General features: G+C 37.1%; 1 long non-coding RNA gene across 2 annotated transcripts in view; it reads right to left on the bottom strand.

Moving 5' to 3' along the window:
- LOC106041252 (uncharacterized) overlaps positions 1-22,832 on the bottom strand; it is a 120,153-nt gene that overhangs the window by 27,086 nt on the left and 70,235 nt on the right. The window lies entirely within an intron of this gene.

Genomic DNA, 22,832 nt, shown 5'->3' with positions numbered 1-22,832 from the left:
ACTTGGCCATATCAGACGGTACGTGGCAAAAGGCCTAACTTAGCAAACTGTTGTTCATCACCTGACTTACTTACGCTGTCAGAAAAAATTACAGAGGAAATTTGAAACTACGGAAAGGTCTTGCTCTTCTATTCTCTATATAACAAGTTGAAAATATGAGAATATACTAGCCCTCAAAGTCATAATAGTTTTTAGCTCAGGATAGCCAGGCTTTTTTTTTATTTATTGCTATTATTATTATTACTATTTTCTAGATCTAATTGAAATGCAACAATGAAAATAAACAAGAATGACTACAGCCTTGTAACTGAGGATATACTTTGTCATGGGATGCTCTCAGTTCATTTCTCTGTAGATATCCATCCCTCTTTTGAGAGCTGATAGCTGGTCATGCTTGGCACATATGGCATGCTGCTGAGTGCCTCGCTACCTGGGGTGGTGAGATGGCACGATGTGCCTGCTCCCCAGGAAACTTCTGCCAGCCCTGAAAGATGCTGGTGAAATAGCTGTTGCTATTTCAAAGAAATACATGTTATTGCCACCCACATGGGTCAGGTATTCCACTTAATGACATCGCTATGTATCTGCAGACAAGTCAAATCAGGTCTTGAAGTGATCAAGAAACCCTAAAGAAATCAGCAGTGGGAATCAAAAACGAGAGAAAAGATGCAGGAGTTAGACTGTCATGATGAGAGGGCAACAAGAGATATCTGAAGACTGAATTTGGACAGAAAAGTGAACAAGTATATTCACTGCAAGATGAAAAGAAGTTAACCACTGTAGTACCACTGTTTGGCACCAAGTGGAAATTTGATTGGATTTTCATATTTGGCAACTCTACTAGCTTTCATGTGGGCAAAGGAAGCCAGATCTCAAATGAGAAGGCATCAGATTTCTAAAGCTCAATTAGGCAAATTGAGGCACATTTCCTCTCTGTCACTTTTTTTTTTTTCTGCCATACAACATATAGAGTTGTTGTACAACCAAAACAATTTGTTTTACATTGTACAGAAGTCATTTTTGCCCAAAAGTGTGATTCTTTTCTGCAAAGATTTTTTTCAATGTGGTCTGAATAAGAATTTTTCTCATCTTAAAGTGATAGAATATCAATGAATTTAAAAAAAAAAAAAAAAGAAGAAGAAGAAGAAGAAAAAGGAAATATCGGTGAGATAACAAAACACAAATGAAACTTCTGTCTGCATTGATCCAACTGGAATACAAAGTCACTGCCAGTTTCTGCAGACATACAATTATAAATCAAGGTTGATATGCCTTTGTTCTTATACTGTTTTACCAAATACCATAGTAAATGTAATTCCAGATAATCAAACTATAGTTGTAGGCTCTATTTTGAAAAGTATTATAAGATATTGGTGTAAAACTATTTTTCAGAAAAGAAAAGAAAAAAAAGGTTAACCTGTGGTCAATCTAAAACAGTTCAACACAAAATAAAACATTGTGCAATAATTTCCAGGTCACTTAACATCTTTGTCTTTGACTCTAAACTCCTTTAAATGAAAATGAAAGCATTTTAACTCTCAGGAGTTAAACAGAGCTCAGTCCATGGCCCTGAGTGGCAAATTCCAGGGTCACTCTTGGTGCAGAAGACCTTTCAGATTATTTTATGAACTGGGACCATAATCAAATTCCCATCCTCTGCAAAACACATGAGTTTCTCTGAACACAAGTCACCTGGGTATTTGTGGATTTACAGTTCACCTTTTTGGGGTCACAATATATGTGCTAACTCAATGAGACTTTAGCTGTGCAGTCCCTTTAGTCCGCCATAATCCGTCCAGCCTCAAGCCCTGCCCTTTCCCACCCAGTTAAAATCACTTCAGACCTCTCCTTTCTACACAATATCCCTGTCTTTCTAATGTGCATGCGTTTGTGTTGGGAGAGACAAGCACAAACAGTATGTTTAAACAGCTGCACAATTTTCTACAAAGTTACAGCATGGGTTTAACTACAGCCTGAAACAAAACTTGCAGTGAATCCCTAAATTTATGTAAATGAAAAGATAAAAAAAAAAAAAAAAAAAAACGAAGAAAAAGGTGTTCTAGGCATAAAGCCCCCCCCACACCATCACCTTTAGCCAGCTTTGGGGGGTCCTTGCAGGATTTTCTTCATTTAGAAGAGAGGGGCTTACATACCCCAAAACATTTTTCTTTCACTTTGAGCTAATGAAAGCATTCCCTGTGCGGCTCCCTGTCCCAAACTGTAAAAAACCTTGACTTTTTACAGCCTTCCAGATGTGAGCTGCCGGTCAGTCAGCCTTGCATTGTATGAGCTCATCACTAGGCAACCATCCATGAAGGCCACCTCTCATTGAGGATGTTCACTTATTGTTTAAAAGTATTTCATTTCCGTGGAAGAGTGTTTCACCTGACAACTGGTTTTGTTAACCTCATGCTGGTGGCCTTCAGAATTATTTTCTGATGTGGAAGTAAAAGAAAGAAAGAAACACGTCTGCACGCTCAAAATGAAATTCTCCATTTGAACAAGAGTCCTGTAATCTGAACAGTGCACACAGCTGAATAATCCTATTGATAAGTGTTACTATGGGACATCAAAAGGTGTGCAGTATTGCAATATGTTTGCAAGTGTAGACTAATAACAGAGAAAATATTTTTACGTTATTCTAAGCAGTATAAAAGGTCTCCTCAGACCTGACTTAGCTTCCACCATGGAGCATAATTGTACCCATTGGCTCATAGGTTCCTATTTACCATGTTGATGGAAGAAAACACCATGAAGGTGGTGCTGAAGATCACGGGAAAACTATCCCTCTCCAGTATGAGCTAGGCTAGCTCCACTACACTGAACTCCTCCCTTGCATTGAGCCCCAAATGATGCAAGATCCCTGATTTGCATGGACAGCACAGCTTGACACCACAACTGTATTAGTGCCCTTATGTGCTCTGCTCGAGGAGTCCTCACCAGGGGGCAGAAGGAGCAGGGACCATGCAGGAGCTGGACAGAGAAGAGAAATAGCCTTGGCGGCCAGCAAAAAAACATCAAATTGATTGATGGGATTATGGGTAGCCTACTTCTGCTTGATGAGTGAATTTGTTATTGATAAGGTTGAACTCACACTAGAAAATCTGCCTATTTGTTTTTATTGCATATTGCTATTTCTTCTGAAATAACTTGCCTCATAGCACTACTTCATCTTCTAAGTGCTTCTGGGACAGTAAATAAATGCATGTCAAGAGAACAACAAAAACAACAACAACAAGAAAAACCTGATTACCACCCTGAAATAACCCTGAAAATAACCCTGAAAATCCAAATCTTCTTCTGGTATTGATACTGCTGCAACTTCATAACAGAGTACTACTTTACAAATCCCACCTGAAAGAACAGATATAATCAAAAAATGGTACTTTCAGCAAACACAAAATGACCATGTCTACCTGTGCCTGATTTTTTCTTTTTGCAGAGTCATTTCTTATCACCTTAATCAAATTATGAGCAGCAGTATTTCTTGCAAGATAGAATAATTAAGAATCAATTACATTTTACACTGAACCACTGACTGCACTGTAACCATTCTATAATTGGGAAGCAGCTATATTGTCATTTTTATGTAGTCACACTGAATTACACAATCATTTCGATGGAGTTATATTGAGAAATTACATATAAATTTGTTCATATTAAGTCCTGCAACTTAAGGTTTCAATGTGAAATAACTGCACGTTTACTGCACGTTTGGAACAGGCTCTAAAGATAATATATACAGCTGTGTAACTATGAAGAGAAAGAAAAGGTTCCTTAATAAGTCAGAACTGTTATCATTAGTATCTTTTAATGTAAAGTTGTTACATGGTAGCGAATTATTTCAATTACTTCATTGTATTGCTGACCTAAAGAAAAGGAACAATTGATAAAAATATGGTGAAAACTTCTTAATATGCAGAAATTAAGAACAGGGCTCAAAAAGCTATCAATGAGTGCATTCAGCTGGTACCTTCAAAATCTGAAAGGTACTTAACATTAAATGGGAGAACTTCAAATCACTAATTTGGTTCACAGTGAGCTTCAGGGATTTGAGTAATTTCACATTTCTATAATGTCTCTATAATGCTATGAAGTTAAAGTTGAGCAAGGTTTTTAATTTTTACTTGTGGCGCAGCAGGATATAAAACACACCCACAGTGAAGCTATAATAGAAAGTTTTCATTTCTGACTGAACGAAACCATGAACCTAAGGGCCTGAAAGAATAAAAGGGTCTCACTCAAACGTAGTGCACAAGTAAACACTTCAAAGGTGAACCCCACCTGAACACAGCAGAAGGAGGTGTGTGAATCAGGTGAAAGGAGTGGATGGAGAGAATGTCTTGCCCGACAGGGGACTGACAACTCTGCTAAAGTTTGAAAATCTGAGACTGATAAATAGAAGGTAACCTGCTCAAGACTTGTGCGTTAATTGTAAAGTTTCTCTGAAATATAACATTTAATCAAGCTGTGTAAATTAAGCCTACATAACAGAGGGTTACAAAATAGAAGGCATTGCTATTTTGAATAGCAATAACTATTTATTTTCCTCAGTAGAAAACTTTCCTGTTTAAGCCTAACATTTAAAAAATATAGAACCCAAATAATAATTAAAAATTTTCACTTCCAGATATAACTTTGCTTTCCTGTTGTTTCCTGCTCAGAAATCTCATCTTTCTAAGAGGGGTTTTGAAGGCTGGTAAAATGCAAATGGAATAATGAACCATCTTCTTCATTAGGCACTGTCTGCCAGCTACTCTCATTTTCAGGAGACAACAAGATTTTAAGTAATAAGAACATAAATTTCACTGAAGTTAATCTAAAAACATCAAGGTCATTTGACTGCATTTGTTCTCAAGTTGGTTCCTTCCAGGGTATTTTTTGGCATCAGAGAGTAACCACAACCCTTTTCTCTATTGAGATTATTATTTTGTTCCTGCGTCAGATAATGCTGAGGCAAGATATCAGCTTCTCTCTCATCCAGTAACAATGACTTCTACCCCACAGGCACCAGCAAACCTGCCATTCAGCTTGTCCAAAATAAAAGCAGACTTTACGGGCAAATTCTTTTAATTAGCAAGGAAAGTTGGAAAAAAAAGAGGTAAATATAAAGAAACTCATTTAGTTGGACATTATGAAAAGGGCTGATGAGAAGAACAGAGATCCAATTAGAATTTGGAAATATTACGTGCAATGCACAGGGACTAGTTTTTTTCTTTTATTTTTAAGGTTGTCTCTGAGAACATCTCAAGTCCTGCATAATTTGAGGAAATTGTTTGGCCTGCAATGTGCCTAATTAATAGGATTAATTCTCTACTTTTTCCACTGCCCATCCATCTCATGAACAAGGTGACTGCTGAATCATAATGTTACCTTATCAAATCATTTTGTTCTGATTCAAGTGGCTTGCTCATTTCAGCCTTGCATAATCTATAAGAATAGCAACATATTTCCCAAGTAATATTTTCCAATACTGCACATGGAATCCTTACAGTATTTTCAACTAATTCAACTCAACCCATCAGTTTAGGAGGAATCTGTTTGAATACACAAAATAAAACCTTGGAAGCTGACTGTCCAAGGCCAGTGATGCAATACCTTAATACAAAATGACATCACAAGTTTCATAGTGAAGTATGCATTAGTCATATCTAATGAGATATCCAATGTATGTTTTAAGGTTTCTGACAGATTTCTTAATGGGATCCATCTCTTGCCCCATATTTTTGGAAATTGGTCTGAAATTCTTTAATGATGAGATCAGACCAGTAAAAGGGTAGATAAACACAAGACTGCTCTGAACCAGTTTATGGCTGACATCAAAAAACATACTTTTTCTATAGGGAAGCCCCCCATGGGAACACAACACTGTTAACTGCTGATAAAGTTCTTAGCGAGCACCACCACTGTCAATACTTGTGCCTGAATGGAAAACTCTGCCATTTTCAATGCCATGATCTTTAAATATGCAGTTATTTAAACACTTTAAATTTCTGAATACTTGTATTTTTGCATTCTCCAATCTGTTTGCTAAATGATGAAGCCAGGTAAAAGCAAAATGGGGACTAGAACAGTATAATATAGCCAAGGAGACAATAGCACTCATGTTTATTCATTATGAAAGCTTATCTTTTTATGCTTTTCATCTTTTGTGTTGAAATCTCAGAGAACTTTGCAAACAGAAAATATTTGCAAGTTTAGATCTCTGGAACATACCAGAGGGTAGAATTATTTCAATTTTTCAAGTGGGTAAATTGAAGCTATGAGAAGCTATGACTCATCTAAAACTGTAAGGAAACTCCTAATATTGACTTCCATCCCTTGGCTTTAACTGACAAAATGTGCTCTGTCCCTTAAATCTCAGAGTAAATCAGAGCAGCTTTTTCATTAAGTTTCAGATATGTCTCATCCACACTGTTGTCTGCTGGTCATGGGAAACACGATGAAGTAAACAAAGTTTGCATGTGCACCAGAGTGACCTCAAAATTTCTATTTTCTTTTTGTATTCATGAAAGTTATAGCGTCAAAAAGATCTTTATTTTATTTTATTTTATTTTATTTTATTTTATTTTATTTTAAACTACTCAAGAGAATTCCTTTTATATAATAAAGGCCCTGGAATGGAAATTTGCAATAAAAATTACTGACAGGCTCTTAGCTAAAGGCACTAGCAAAATTCTCTGGTCTCTGCATCCTGACTAATTCGTTAGTACACTTTACGTTCACTTATGCTGTGTGCCCTCATTTGATCTCATTGGCTTTGAAATTCTGGTTAGAAATGGCATAAAGTGCAACCCAGGCATTTTACCTCTGCCCAAACTATACAGTAGTGTCAGCCTCCACATCTGTCATAAAATTTCTATTAGACATCTTACTGCAGCATCCAACTTAATATTCTAGCTAAAATGGAGTAATTAAGATTGATATATGGGCTGTAAAATCTTTTATCATCCTGTGGATATTAATTAAATAGAAAACGGTCATACATTTGATCTCATTCATTCAATCATCACAATACCCATGTAAACAATATTTTGACTAAATATGCCCCTGCCTAGTAAAATACATTTTATATCCTCACTGTGCTTTGGCTAACTGTAAAGATTTTATTACACTGGCAATCAGTACCTAAGTCTATTGAAAATCTATCCATGCTTTGTGCTCCATGAAAATATGCTTAGAAATATTCCAGCGATGTTTCCTTTCTGTGATATCAGCGGGTCAAAGCCTCTATATTATCTTCCCTGAGTAATGCAGAACAACGTCTAAGCCCTTTGTAACCTCCAAATAACTTCACGTCAGTTGTTGCTAAATAGATGCATTTGCTGGTGAAGCAGTCTCCGGCTGACTCAGTGGAGATGTCACACAATAACACGATCTTCAAAGATGATTTTGGCAGCCTTGCTATGTCTTTGTGGCATCACTACTAGGTCACTAGCAGCCTTGGTTAACTACTTATGAATTTATCCATCATCACACGCTACTTTTGCAATATTATACTAACACACAGACTAGTTTTGATTGCGGTTTGGTGTAGAGCTAATGCAGATGTCTGAAATACAGTGGTACCTTGGTCCTGCTTCCCCGTCTCCTTACTGGTATTCCTATGAAGTGCCAGGTATCATAAATCTCTAAAATATGAGGTTCTGTATGTTAGGCTGTGTGAAAAACAGCTCATCTGCATGTGCACAAAGGAGCAGAGGCAAAATAGCAGTCGAGGGAAAACGAATACCATCCTGCCCTAGCTCTTCCCAGGCCCACCACAGGAAAGCATCAGCCCACGCAGGAAGGTGCTCAGCCTGCTAGTGGTTGGATCTGTGGTTGCAGCAGCCTTCTCTCTCTCAGAGGAGTACCAGATTTAGCAACACTCTGGAACTGTGTCCTTTCATGAAGTAATACATCACTTGTTACTGCTCTGGATGGTAATACCTAGGGACAGCGTATGATTAATGAAAACCTCTGTCTCCTTTCCTAACCAACGTGAAGACAGCAGCACTGATGTGGAACTCCCATTAAACTCCTTCTCCCACAATTTTACAAACACTACTAGGCAGATTACTACCAAAAGGACTTTTTTTTTTTCTTTTTGCATTTCTAATATTCTTCCTCCTGTGAAGTACAGTAAACAATACAAACACAAACCAAAATTGAAAACGACAGATATAGCCCTAAACAAAATTCTTTTAAAGTTGATGGGACCTCACCTCATCCTATTTTAAACAAAAGCTTTAAGTCTATCTTATAGATGAACTATTATCTTTGGGTCTCCTTTTTGATGTTATTGTGAAGTGCCTTGAGGATACTTGATAATAAGGCACCCTACGAGTTGTATTACCTTGTTCTGTATTGCAGTGTATTATTAACACCGAAAGCCAAATGAATAATGGAAGCAAAAGATGGGAAGTTTTATTTTCTTCTTCCATTGCCTATTTACTCTGATCTAAGCAACTTATTAATTGCCTTCTTTTTGATGGTATGGATTTATGTTTGTTTAATGTAAAAGAATGCATATAGCATCTAACACCACCAATCACTAATATAAGTGTCCTTTATTTAAAGGAGGGATGTGAGGTGGAAAAGGTAACTTGCTGGATGTCATAGAAGCTTAAGTATTTTGCATAAAGTGCTAAAGGTAATTTCCTAAAAAAACAAACAAACAAAAAAAAAAGTCTATACTTTAGAAATTTTCATTCTACTTTTGACTGGGAAAAAGCAGCACAGTTCTCTTACAGATCCAGTGTTTCAAAGATGCAGGAATAGTAAAGCCATCCATAGCAGTATTTTATGCTACAAGTATTGTGCCAAGCAGTTAGTGAAAAACATACCATGAAAACAGAACTTGGGATGATGTCCCCAAAAAACATTAAAGTTCATCTCCAATTCTAAGCTCAGTTTCTTTCATATTTTGCCTCTCCACCACACTGTGTTATTTAAGACTAATTCATAGCTTCAGGCTTTCAGGTCTCATACAGAAATTGGCTCAGTTATTTTGTTATTGAGAACATAAATACTTTTATTGGAACCAGGATTTCATCCATGATGTTTCATCTGTAATGTAATTAAGAAGGTAGGTTGGAAAAGCAACATTTATACAGGGGATATCTGCAAAAATATTCTCATAAATGTTACTTGTAGGTTTTAAAAGGGTATTTTTGCTAACTCTTGGGATATCTCTAGGTTATGGTATTTCCTTACTGGCCAGCTGTGTAAAAAGGATATTAATAACACCGGTCCCTTGAAAGTGACACTCCTAACTCAGCATTATCATTTTGAAACTCCACCAAGTGCTTTACTATCAAAAGTCTTCAACCTGTGTTTGGGCAAGGGAAGCCATGAGAGTATTTCTACCACTGACATGAAAAGGGCATGCCTAGAATGGACCAGACACCAAGCACTTAACTCTAGGCAAATGTAAATAACTTCTTTACTTAGAAAGACTACTACTTCTCTGCTGAGGAAGAGATGTACAGAGGTCAAAAGAAAAATGTTGCTTACAGATAACTAAATATGAATTAATCTTCATGGTATTTTTCTGTGTCTTCCAAAAACAAAGTTACTGGCCATTACAGACAGGATTCAGCTTCCAGGTAAGACGCTCTGGGTGATGCTTTTGTTATCAGGTATATACCCATTTTCTCTCTGAGTTTACACTCAGAACCTTATTTAACCCTTCCCTCGAAGATTTCCTCTGACATGTAAACTTGAAACTTCATCAAAGTGTCAAGTTGTAACACCTCCTCTAAGACACTCAGATCATTGCAAGTTCTCAACAGAAACTAGACATAATCAAGATCAGATGAGTAACAATACTAGATGGGGGGTACTGATTCCCATCCCAGATTTCAGGGAACCTGATAAACATGAAATTGCATTTACTGTTTGTACAAAGGGACTTTTGTTCTTCACCTCTCTCTTGTGCACCTCATGCAAATATACGTGCTTGATCCTTGGAGCTCTCAGCAAAATGAGGGAAAGGAAAACTCAGTGCCTAACTACTAAAGAGTTTTTCCTTTTTCTGCATAATTACAAAAGGTAATTGCTGAAGAGAGAAATGATAGCTTTAAGCTTGAAAGACCTTCAGATGGTTTCCTAGGTGGAAAAACTTACTATAGCTATGTTTGTGTGCCGTTTGTCAGCACAGGTTTACTTAGCCATTGCAAACCTTCATAAGACACTTCCCTAATTAAATGTTAGACTTTATTTAATTAAGATCACACCTGTAATAACATATCAGAAAAATCTCAGCCTTCTTTGACTAGAAAGCATTAGGAATATAAAAGCCTTATTTCTTAAGAAGAAAGGGTAAGTCATCGACTCATTTTCACTACACACCAGTAATAGCTTGTGAGACCACTTTCTGAAAATAGCTGCGCTGCTGTAACCTATAATTAGCTTAGTTATGAATTCACAAATACATTAGTGAAATCAGTCTTTTTAAAAAATTTAACTCAATATTGTGGCTAAAAGCAGTGCCAAAGCAGAGACGGTATTAACTTTATACAGTAAATACTAGTTTTATTGATTTGTTTAGACCAGTCATGGTGTTTGGAAAGCTTTCAATTCAGATGCTTCTTGTGGTGGTATATGTCATTTCCTATTGACCAGACATTTTAAAAGTATTTTACAGTAGCTTAAAGCTATGATACAGATATCAATAAAAATTAATAGAGCGAGAGACAGGCATCTCAAGAACATATTTGAAAAATGTTCCACAGCATTTTGTAATTGCACTGAGAATTTTTCAAAGTCAGAAAGGGGAGTTAGTTGTTCAATTCCTATTGAAAGCAAACAGACATCAGGCACCTTTGTGCCTTTGAAAGTTTGTCTTTTGAATAGTCTGACACAGTTACTTCAGTAATGACAGTTTTAAGCGTAGAGTATGCATGAAATCTATAACAGTCCTCCTTCTTGGTGTCCTGACTTGCTGTGTTTTTCTTGTACTGTTTGGTATAATTCCTTTTAAAAAATGATTAACAACAAGTTTTCTCTTAACTTATTAGTATTCCTGAAGCAAATGAATGGAGACAATATAAAACTGGTCTCTATCTCCATACATTGCACTAATTTTTCTAAATACTTCTGGACTTAGGGACTGAGCAAGCATAGGAATGAGCGAGGCTCCTTGGCCAAGCTGAGACACCAAGGAATGCAATGCTGAGCCAAACATATAACATACTTGATTAGGTTTTGTCTTATTTATGGTTCAAACAGAAGGCAATAACTTGCAGCTGTCTTACCTATATATATTAATATGTATTCATATACTCAATGTCATTATTCACATATACACATAGTAACTGTTTAAGCACTGAAGTATCTTAGAACCCACAATCCTACATATTATTAAAGGGCTAATCTACAACTGCAAGGCACAATATATGATTGAATTACTTGCACAAAATTGTAGAAAAGGAGCCTATGCAATCTTCTGATTTTATTAATTTAAATTCTTTTTATCACACCCCATGACACAATCCTTATTCTTTGCTCTGTTGAAAAATGTAGCTAAAATATGATTATTGTTACTTCTAATATTGAAAAACAAAACACACTTGGCAAATCTATTTGTTGCATAACTCTAATTAGACATCAAGTTAAATATTAATGAAATTCTGTATTGAAGTACTTGGCACAGTTATCTAGAATCAATGGTATTTATTTTTAATCATCGTTTTACTTTTTACTTCTAAATTCAATGGCCATCTACTCTGTTTTGAGAATTAGGATGATCTCCTATAAGAGACCAAGCCAGTAGTATTCACAGTATGATGTTTTTATTTTTCATTGACTTATCAAAATATATATTTTTTCACTTTAAAGCCAGAAATAGACAAAAATCTTTTCCATCTGGAATTTTATGGCACTGAAATTTTTATTTTTATTTTCCTAAACAAAGAAAGCATTATCTGAATATAACAATGATTGACAAAAAGAAAATGGAAAAGTTCCTCAGAATTCATCCCTTTCTATTTTATTTATTAAAATTTTAAATGGTTCTTAGAAGCATATTCACTGTTCTAGAAATCCCATTATACAATGAAATTTCATCAGTATTAAAATAATCACTCCAATGGGAACTTTGGCAGCAAGATATGAGAAAAATTATTTTTATTTCGTCTTTGTTATGGGAAGGATATCACTAGCTTTCTCCCAAGCTCAGTCAAATTAGCAATGCTTTGATTATCCAGTAAAAGGAATAGCCATTGAACCTACATATGGATTCTTCTACTCACTCCTCTAAGATCTGTAGAAATACAGTACAAGATATGATCCATGACCTATTGCCAGGCTTTGCAGACCCTTGAGTATGTACATATATTTACATGAGCAAAAAACTATGCACATGCTTTATTGTTTGCCACATGAGGGATTTGTTTGAATAATTCACACTATGCAAGGCAGCACCTCTACTAATTAAAGATACTAGGTGGTTCCCTCAAAGGGATGATAATTTTAAGGATGTAGTGTTGTACTGCTTACCTTTCCTAAAATGAGTTCATCATTAAGGCATTGCCTAAGAATACATTTTAAAAGAACAATTTACAACTAAAATGAAAGAGGAATAGTAATAGAGAAAACAGGTGAATGAGGAGTACTATACAGACAGGATTAATTTCAATATCTACTAATTCTTTCATAAAAGATTATGACCTGTGTATTTTAATTCTCCCAAGGTCAAACCGATCAATGAAATCAGTTCTTACTGGGGATTCACTAAAGTACCTCAGGACAGTTTTACATTACACATGCATTTCCCCCCAAATTTTAAAGGTTTTCAGAATGGAAATTTAATTTATCAATTAATATTCACAAGTTATTTTTAATCCTATTTCAATATACACTTATCAAGATATATACCCAAGGACATGAAAAGCCAATTTTAAATCATTTGAGAACAAAATACTAATTCTTTTCAATCCTTTTCCACTTAGAAAAAGAGTCATATGTAAATTCATCTGCTTTAATTCACAGTGCTGGTACTGACAGGAGTTTTGGTTTCAGAAGCAGAGAACTAAACCCAGGGGAGTGAAAAATTAGGACAATGTATGTTGAAATTCACAAGAAAATAAGTATTTTCAATATCTTCCAAATGTAGAGCTGTCAGTTTCAGCCAATATTTTTTGCTTGTTTATTTTTCATGAGCAACATACATCTTTCCAGACAGTTGTTTCCTACATCTTATTCTCTCTCTCTCTCTTTTTAAAACATTTTTGTTTACTTTCTTTTGTTGGCTCACTTGCTGCTTTTTTATTAGACAGAATGTCAAGAAAGATTGATCTTTATTTATCTTCGTAAGAGAGGATGTCACAGTTTTCTTTGTCTTTGACTAGTTGTTTATATAACAGATAAAAGAATATCAAACAGTAAGCCCAAAACCTATTATTACGTGGAGAACTGTAACAGAGATGGACCAAAATATTTTTACTGACAAAATCAGTTGCTTCATTGATCAGCTGAAAAAAAAATCCTATACACATATTGCAGTCAGAGGACTCACTGAAGTTACAGAGTCCACCTTACCTTTGTGAGTGACTCTAAAGATTTGTTTGTAACTATGCCAGGGTTGACTAGAGTCCGTGGTCTGACAAATATATTTTTAAATATTTTTTTTTTCTTTATCCATGGTGAGATGTTAATTTTATAAGGACTTCTCTCATTCAAAAAAATGGTGATCTGACTTTCCCATGCTACACGTGGCATTTCAAGAGAAAAAAAATAATGCCCCAGTTGCTCATGTCTTCTTGCTATGACAAACACACAATCCTTCAGCTTACCCTCTTTTTATCGGGCTTGAGTACTTGCAACCTTATTCTCAGGCTTTTAGTTCTGCATGATTTAGAGGCATCCTTCCCCTACATTAAACCAACAGTAGAAAACTCACAAGTTCCATGACCAAGGACTTCCCTTTCATTTAACACAGACACAGGATTTCAGATTGTAAATGTTTCTGGCTATCTGCTACCTCAGTAGTGCTCCGAGTTCAGTTTCTTGGTTTACCTACATCCCAGAAAGTAAATAAATAAATACATATATAAATAAAAGAGCTCAAAGTTTTTTTTTTTTTGTTTTTTTTTTTTTTTCATCCCTTTCTCTCTCTGTACCAGACTCCCTCTCTGTTGAATTTCTCCTTCCATCAGGAAGGTCTGCTTCCATCAGGTGTCTGCTTTCCATATACACCGGCTGAGGTCAATTTGCCCCTCCATAACACAGAAACCTGAAATGCCTCATCAGGTTCCCCATTCACATTCATAGCTTGCTATGTTAGGGATACTCTCTTGCATATTTGCACAGAGCCTAGACTTGGGGGGAGGCTATTAAGGAACAAAGAGTACGTAGTATCTCTAGCAGGTCTCCCACTGACATTGTGTTGGCATAGCTTTATTTTATGTTCTATGGAAACTTTTTCAAGAGTGTGTTAGAAATACAGATGTGAAAAGGTTTTTTTCTTATTATTTCAGTAAATCTTAACAGATATCAAATGCTCTTGGGGAGCGCTTTTGTTTGGTTTTAATTATTCTCAGAAATTGTCCGCACAGCCATGACAACTTGGTATTCACGTTTTTCTACAAAGAGCAATTTTAGCTGATCTAAAATTATTAGTGCATTTGAATTGATTTAGCAAAGTCAGCCAAAGAAAAATAATTCACAGCTCCAAAAGCCAGTGAAGACTGTCTTTGGAGGTGGTTTACTGGCTCAAACTGTTCTTGAACTGGACATGATGACATGAGGAGGTGTCCTGACTGCTGGGAGGCGAGGAGGAGTGACATTCGTCCCACTACTGATTTTATGTCAGAGGGCTACTTACTTATTCTTTGTTCAGTCATAAGGTACGTAATGGAGGCTTCCATCTTTAAATTCAGGATGGAAACAAGAGTGTACATATAATCTCCAGCTTCTCTCTACATCTATCCACATACTTCAGTAAGTATGAACAGCATGAATGTAGGTAAGGTAAGAATTAGAGCCCTGAGTTAACAACCACCACAAGGAATCCTAGCAGTATACATCTGCCACACTACTACTAAGACAAACTTTTTCTTGTCCTGTTTTTCGCTGATGACAAAAGAGTTAGGTGAGGGATGAATTTGGCCTGTCTTCTTGCCTTCAGGAGAATATTCTTCAATCACAAATAGGATCTTCTCTAATTTCGTTATGTAATGAGTACTTACCACATTGCAAATTCAAAGCAGTAAGCACATAGTTCTTATCAAACCAACAATTTAAAGCACTTATTAGTCTCCAAAATGCTCTTATAGCACCAAAATGTAGCGTATGAGTGAAGAATACTAATTCAACAAAGAAATAAATAGTTCTTTAAATGCCAGTAGCATTTATTAAATAGTCAAATTTCCAAGCCCTGTTGTAACTGAATCACAGAGGATGCATGAATTAACATTTATATTCAGTTGGTGATTTGCTAGAACGCTCTTTGGAGATTCTAAAGTACTTCTGTATCCCCTTTCACTATTCTTGTGACAGTAGCCTGGCTCTTCTGTTTCTAGAAGAAAGTCTGTTTGCCCTGTCATATGGTGGTATCAGGCAGTCTTCTCAAAAAGAGAACAGAATACAACAGAATCTCTCTGTACCACAATGCTCTCTCGCCACCCCACCCCACCAAAGAGAAAAGCTAATTCCCATCCTACAATTTGCCTGAAAGTGCAAAAAGAGTGGAAACACTGCTGACTTTATGAAGTCTGTTGATGACATTCCTACAGCAACCTAATTAGCATAGAGAGTGCCCTGGTACTGCAGTGCAAACCACAGTCCTCAAGCCCAAACCTGTCAGATTTTGACATGAACACTCTGGGAGCTCTGACAGCTGAGCACCTTTCATTTAAATTAATACTTGAAACATCTGTGTAGCTGGATGCAGCTTACTTTGCAATATTCTGCATTCCTTAGTAAACAATACGCCCATCTCAGGACATCCAGCTGAGATGCAGTCCTATGTGGAGGGAAGGTTTCACTATCTTTGTAGAGCTCTAAAAGCTTCCCAGACTTTTCTGTCTGACAAAGAAACTCAGACTTAACTGGACAAGCAGCTGTTTTCAGTGTGGGCATATTTGCTGATGTCCAAGACAGGGCTGTCCTAACAAACTTACATGAAAGAAAAAGTTCTTCCTGTGTGGTCTAACCTTACTTATAGTCCTTCATGCAGCAACTTCAAAAAGAAGTTGACAGCCATGGCTCACATTTATAGTTAGTATAAACGACAGTTGCTTGTTGATGAACATACTGAAGCATCAGATAGAGAAGCGTCATAAAGAAAAGGAGTGATTATTTTAAATCCTGCTTTAATGTCTCTTTGTTAGTCAGTACGATTTTTATTTTCCTTTCATTCCCAAAATAGCCTGCTTACAAAATGTAAAGTAGCCCAAATAGAAACAGAAAAATAAATTAGAAACTTAACAATTAATTGCTGTCCATATTCAAGCAAATTCAAGCATGTTTAACATGTGAGAGCTGAAAGCAAGGCAATACAGTGCTATAAGTTCTTCGCTTAAAATAAATAAACAAAAAAACAAACAAACAAATAAATAAATAAAATGAAATGAAAAAGCAACTGAACAGTACTTGAATGAACCAGCAAACTTTTACTCAAAATTAGTCTTCTGTGGTTACCTGTGTTACTGACCTCTTCCCAGCAGAAGAGTGACTCGGATCATTTCTCTTCAAGACAGAAATAATGCTTAAAATCGATTGTTGACAGAAACATGAGGCACTTCTTAGAAGAAATTATAGACATTTTAGGGGATAAATTATCTAGCTGCCCAAGTGCTTGTCCATCTATATTGAATAAAACCTCATCAGGAACATTTTGGGCCACCAAGTGCAATTCAGCTACATTACCCTATGAGGCCTCAGTTTGCTAGGAGCTGCTTGTTCGGCTGTAACAAAGATCACCTGCTGATCTCCTGTTCGGAGAGCCAGTCAGTCCGAGGTTTTTGCAGAAGGCAAGCTCAGTGGAGCAGCTGGAGAAGCAGGGCTCCTGTGAGAGAACTCATTAGGAAATGACTAGTTACTGTGAGAAAAGATATATATTCACCTAATCAGATATTGATACCATATTCTCTGCATAACAGAGGAATGTCTCATTTGCTTTACCATAACAACAACTGGGATCTTAGTGCTGTAGCAGAAGCTCTTCTGTGGTTTGGCACAAAACAAAACCATATTAAGTTTAACAAGACCAAGTGCTGGATTCTGCACCTGGGACAGGGCAGCCCTGGCTATATGTACAGACTGGGGGACAAGAGGCTGGAGAGCAGCCCCGCAGAAAAACGGATTGACAGGTTCTGGTTGACTGCAAGTTGAACACGAGCCCTCAGTGTGCCCTGGCAGCCAGGAGGGCCAAGTGTAGCCTGGGGTACATCAGGCACGGCCTCGCTGGCTGTTTGAGAGAAGTGTTTGACGCACTCTGCTCTGCACTGCTGCGGCCTCACCTCGAGTACTGTGTGCAGTTCTGGGCACCACAGTACAAGAAAGCCATAAAACTGTTAGAGTGTCCAAAAGGGCTACAAAGCTGGTGAAATGTCTGGAGGGAAAGACATATGAGGAGCGGCTGAGGTCCCTTGGTTTGTTCAGCCCAGAGCAGAACAGGCCGAGGGGAGGCCTCATGGCGGCCTGCAGCTCCCTCACGAGGGGAGCGGAGGGGCAGGCGCTGAGCTCTGCTCTCTGGGGACAGCGACAGGACCCGAGGGAACGGCATGGAGCTGGGACAGGGGAGGGTCAGGCTGGGTGTTAGGGAAAGGTTCTGCACCCAGAGGGTGGTTGGGCACTGGGACAGGCTCCCCAGGGACGTGGTCACGGCACCGAGTCTGCCAGAGTACAGGAAGGATTTGGACAGTGCTCTCAGACATGTGGTCTGTTTTTTGTGTGGTCCTGTGTGGAGCTGGGAGTTGAACCTGATGATCCTGGTGGGTCCTTTCCAACTCAGGTTACTCTGTGATTCTCTGAAAACCTCACAGTTTGTCTCACCAAGCTCTGTCCACCCCTGTTTCAGCCCATAATAGCACTGATGTAAGAGGGGAATGCTTGCACAATGATTCTTATTTTTAAAGGGTTAAAAAAAAAAAAAAAAAAAAACATTACATAGCACTTCAGTTTTGGAGGAGTGAAGACTTTACTGGGCATATGCATCTACCCCTCACACTTTTGCAGCTCTTGAGCATCCTCATGAAATAGTAAATACTCTCTGAACATTAACAGTCTTATGGCATGTGTACTTGGTGCACAGATGAGACATACATGCATGCTCTGTAGAATATATATATATATATTGAAGGTGTTGACAGTAGGCCTCTTTTATTCACACTTAGCTGGCTAGATAAACAACTATTTTTACAGTTACTGAGTGTACCGTTGAAAATTAAGGGAGTGAGATGTTGAAGTGCAGGTCACATGTTTAGGCACTCTCTAAACACAAATCAAGCTGTACTTATCTGTGAGATGATTTTCTTAATCTCTGTGGACCACTGTGTCACTGACTTGCCACAGGCTGTCATATTTTGCTCTTATCAATTTACAGCATCATGCAAATTATTTTGCTCTGGAAGTCAATACATTCAGCTATAGTCACCTGAATTAAGAAAACTCTAACTATGAAATATTATTCTAATTTTGCAATTTTGGCTATGATTCAAAGATCCAGAAGACAGTAATGTCCATTAAGCTTAGATTCGTTTATGGCTGACTTGAACCTAAAACCTGAATTGTTCTTCACCTTTAAAGTGGGAGCTAAACTACCAGCACCAAGGTTAAAATGCACCTTGTTGAAGCACAGGGAATAGAAAGAAAACCTTGTTAAAAAAAAAAAAATGGAAAAAGACCTGAGCACAGCTTCTGCAAAATGTGTGCTTAGTTAGATTTTGAATGGTAAATGACATCTTCAGAAATGAATAAAAATTTGATTTGCATATTAACTCCTCCACTATCCATTAAAAGAGACTACAAGAACCCCTTAATCCTAATTCACAGCAACATTAAACATTTCTGCTAAACTATTGGACTGACATAAAGTAATGATACTTACTAAATGATGATAAATTAAGTATTTTTTCATTGCAGAGTTATTGTTGGAAGTTTATGCTTTCTCTTCCCCTATATGTTCAGCCTCCAGTTTGAAATTTGGATTTCTATCAGTCCTTGACAATGTATTGAAATAACAGCAAATTCCCATATACTTACTGCATTGAGGAAAAATTCATCTTTGTAAAGCAGACAGGGCAAAGTGAAATGTAAGCTAACTGGGCAATGAGAATTTGTTTTAATTATGATCTCCTAATGGAGCAAATGAGGGCTAAATCCTTGTAATTAATACAGTATACTGGCATGTAACTAATGTTGTAAGCAAAACAAAAATCTATAAATAAGATCATATTAATGGTCCATTCTTTGATGGTGTTTGCAATGTGATATGTGAATCTGCTCTGCAAGGTACTGTGCATAAACATACATTTGTGCAGTGTGTGTATGTGTATAAATACATATATATAAGTAAAGATGGTTCTTCCTAGAAAGCATTAAAAAACTTCAGTCCTCCTGCTTTACAAATACCAGTAAACCACTAACATTATATATGTAAATATAAAATGCCTTCTGTCGGCATTAAGATGGATTTCATTTTAGCCTTCTGATGTATGAGCAAGAAGCATAACAGAAACTGAATCACAGATTCAGCATTTTTCCTTTTCAGTCAGGTTACAAGGACAGTAGCAGACAGAAACAGTGAAACAGTTGAGCTAAGAGCCTCATATCTGCAGCATATGCATGTCCCAGGGTTTTAATCCCTACTAGCCAGGCTCTGTCAACTAAGAAGCCATCAGCAGCTGCAGCACCAAGCATGCTTCCAGACTGCCTCTGCTATCTCAGTTTCATCTGAAAAGAAACTGTGCACTGTGAGACTGTGCCAGTGTGAAAAAAAAAGCCCACCACTGGTGGTGTTTGCATCAAAAGTACACTCCTGATTCAAACTAAAATGCGACAGTAGATGCACCCTCAATCTGCATACAGACCCTGATGCCAATTCCATCCCCTACATAAACTAAGCAAACTTCATCCTAAAATTACTCATTGTGCTTGTTCTCCACCTTTTGTTAGGAGGATAGTCCAGAGCCCCACTATTATGATTTTACATCTTCATATTTTTATTTGATGGCATTCATTTATACCCATTTTTCTTGTGTTAACTTTTTTTACTTACAAAGGCTCATTGTACTTGCTTCTCAGTTCACTCACAGAAAAAAATGATATTCTCTTTCAGTGTTTATTTCTATAGGCCACCAAAGCCATCACATATGAGTTTATTTTCTTTGTTACTCTGGTCTCCTTCTTCATGCCTATTTAAGCCTAAATTCTTCTTTTCTATATGCAAGTGACCAGAGTGGCACATGCAGTATTCCGGATGAACCAGTGCGATTACTAGCTCTACTGGAAATAGTTTTGTCAAAATAATTTTAGAACTGCATTTACCTTCTTAATGGCCATACAATAAGAGCAGTTCCTAATCACTGTATGAATGACAAGTAGATGTAGATCCTTCTCATCCTCTATCATTTCTGACTAATGAGGTCTTAGGATATAAGAGGAATTCTGACTATACATTACTGAATATTTAACATTACACTTTCATTATTATATTTCATCAAGTTTTTACCACTGATCAGTCAGGGACAGCACCCAGTTCTCACTGAAAAATACCCATTTTCTCTCCCGTGCAGACAGTACCTTTAATTTTGTGCCACTAGCAATATTCCAAATACTACCTTACCTTTCAGAGATATAAGCATTAGTCCTAACCAACATGACAACGAGTATACCAACATTAAACCTGAACAATTCCATGAGGAACCAGACTGGTTAAGGTCTCCCGGCAAGCTTCCTCTGGCCCTTCAGCATGACTTCTTGCCACTTTAACCACTTCGTTCACTGATGCGTTCCATTTAGTTTACTAGCACTGTCTGTATCTCCTCTAACTTAAATAGTAGTTTCCAAATCTTAATTATTCTACTGCACTGGAAACAGGTGAGATCTCTTGCATGTTCTGCACCTCAAAATTAGTTCAGTTCTGAAAATAATGTCTCAGCGCCCACATTTGTTGAAAATGTCCTTATTGACATCCTATTTCCCCCTTTCCACTAAAATATTTAATTATTCTCTGTCATTAGTTGAAACCAAGGAGTTTTTGAAACTGAAGACACACTTATTTCTTCTTTTATTGACAAAGCTTAACTTCATCTCCATATTATTAAGTAGTGATGATGCAATTTCCACCTTTCAAACTACTGCAACTCACTCCTCAATGGAAGAACCTTAAATTACTGTCATTAAAAGAATAACTGAAATTCTTGTAATATAAGAATATTTTTTATGCTTTTACTGAAGCAAATGAAATTTGAATTGCATTATTGTGTCAGTGTGACTTACTAATTTTGTTCCTTTATAACAGCCCAGTATACACTTCTGCAACACAGCAAGAAATGCCTTTGTTTTTCCTGCCATTGCTGACTAAAGCTATCGAGAGACATAACCATTTTCAGCAGAGCTTTATCTTGTACTCCCATGTTCCCGTGTTGTGACACTTCTGGGAACAACCATGACATTTTGCTCAGATTGGAATCACTTTGCTTCTTTTAAGTATTACTGAACTGTATGGTGATATTTTTTTTCTTTCTTCATCTTAGTGCAGCCATGCCAGACAGGGTCTTGTTTATTATAAAGTAGCATTTCCCTTCTAGGCTCTTTCCTGTGGTGATAACAGAACAGTTTTTCAAGTTATCCATGGAAATACTGCATGATATTGAGAACAATTCAAATAATGGCTCAAAGAGGTAGGATTTGGAATTGTATTTCAGCTTCTCCTGAGGCTATGTAAAGAATAGAAGCCCCTCTCACTCCAGGGAAGCGAAGCTGCTTGTATAGATTTACCTCAACAGACATCACTATTTTCATCAACAACAATAAGAAAGGACAGAGAGAGAGAGAGACAGATAAATATTAGGAAGTCCCATAAGGAGGGCTTGCAGATGCTCTTTTTTAGTCAGCTTTGTCTCTGCCTTGCTTTGAACTCCCTGCTTCACTTTGCAGAATCATATCTCAGACAACCAAGGACAAAGCTCCTACAGACAGGGATGGAGTACTCCAGAAAAATCTCTTGCTTTTGAGCTTTGCAATGATCTTCGCATATTACTTCTCCTGGCAGAGAAGTGCTGCTGTTGTTCTTTTACTTTACAACTTCCAGGGAAATTAAGTTAAATATTTTTTCTAAAAGACACGAGACATGACCCAGAACTCTACTTTTGTTCTCAGTCTTTCATAGTGGATTAAAATAGCTTTTCACATTAGTAGTAGGGTTTTAAAGTGCTCTGCAGCCCTACTGCTTTAGTCTTGATGGTCTAAGTATATAAACAATAAGTAGGCATAAGTAGCATATGTTCTTTGACCAGTTACTAGAGTTAAAAGAAAAACAAAACAAACAAAAAAAAATCAACAACTGGACAAATTTTAGTTCCTTAGAGCAGCCTGCTCTAGGGAACCTGCTTTGGCAGGGGGGTTGGACCCGATGATCTTTCGAGGTCCCTTCCAACCCCTACAATTCTGTGATTCTGTGAAATTTTGAGCCCTCTGGTCTGAAAAATACACACATTATAGTGACTAAAGAAACAGCCAAACTCTGCAATATGTGCCAGTGGGAAACACTGCCAGTATAGCACTAAATAAGAGCTAACTGAAGTTACTGAAAATATAAATGAAGTAAGAGTGAATATTTTAAATTCCAGGAACAAACAGGAAAAAGGAAATACAGCAATCTTTGATGGGTCAGAACATGACTT

The sequence above is a fragment of the Anser cygnoides genome, chromosome 4 (genome assembly GCF_040182565.1).
Source record: "Anser cygnoides isolate HZ-2024a breed goose chromosome 4, Taihu_goose_T2T_genome, whole genome shotgun sequence".
Lineage (NCBI taxonomy): Eukaryota > Metazoa > Chordata > Aves > Anseriformes > Anatidae > Anser > Anser cygnoides.
Note: the sequence above shows the minus strand (reverse complement) of the source record. Positions and strands in the feature narration are given on the sequence as shown.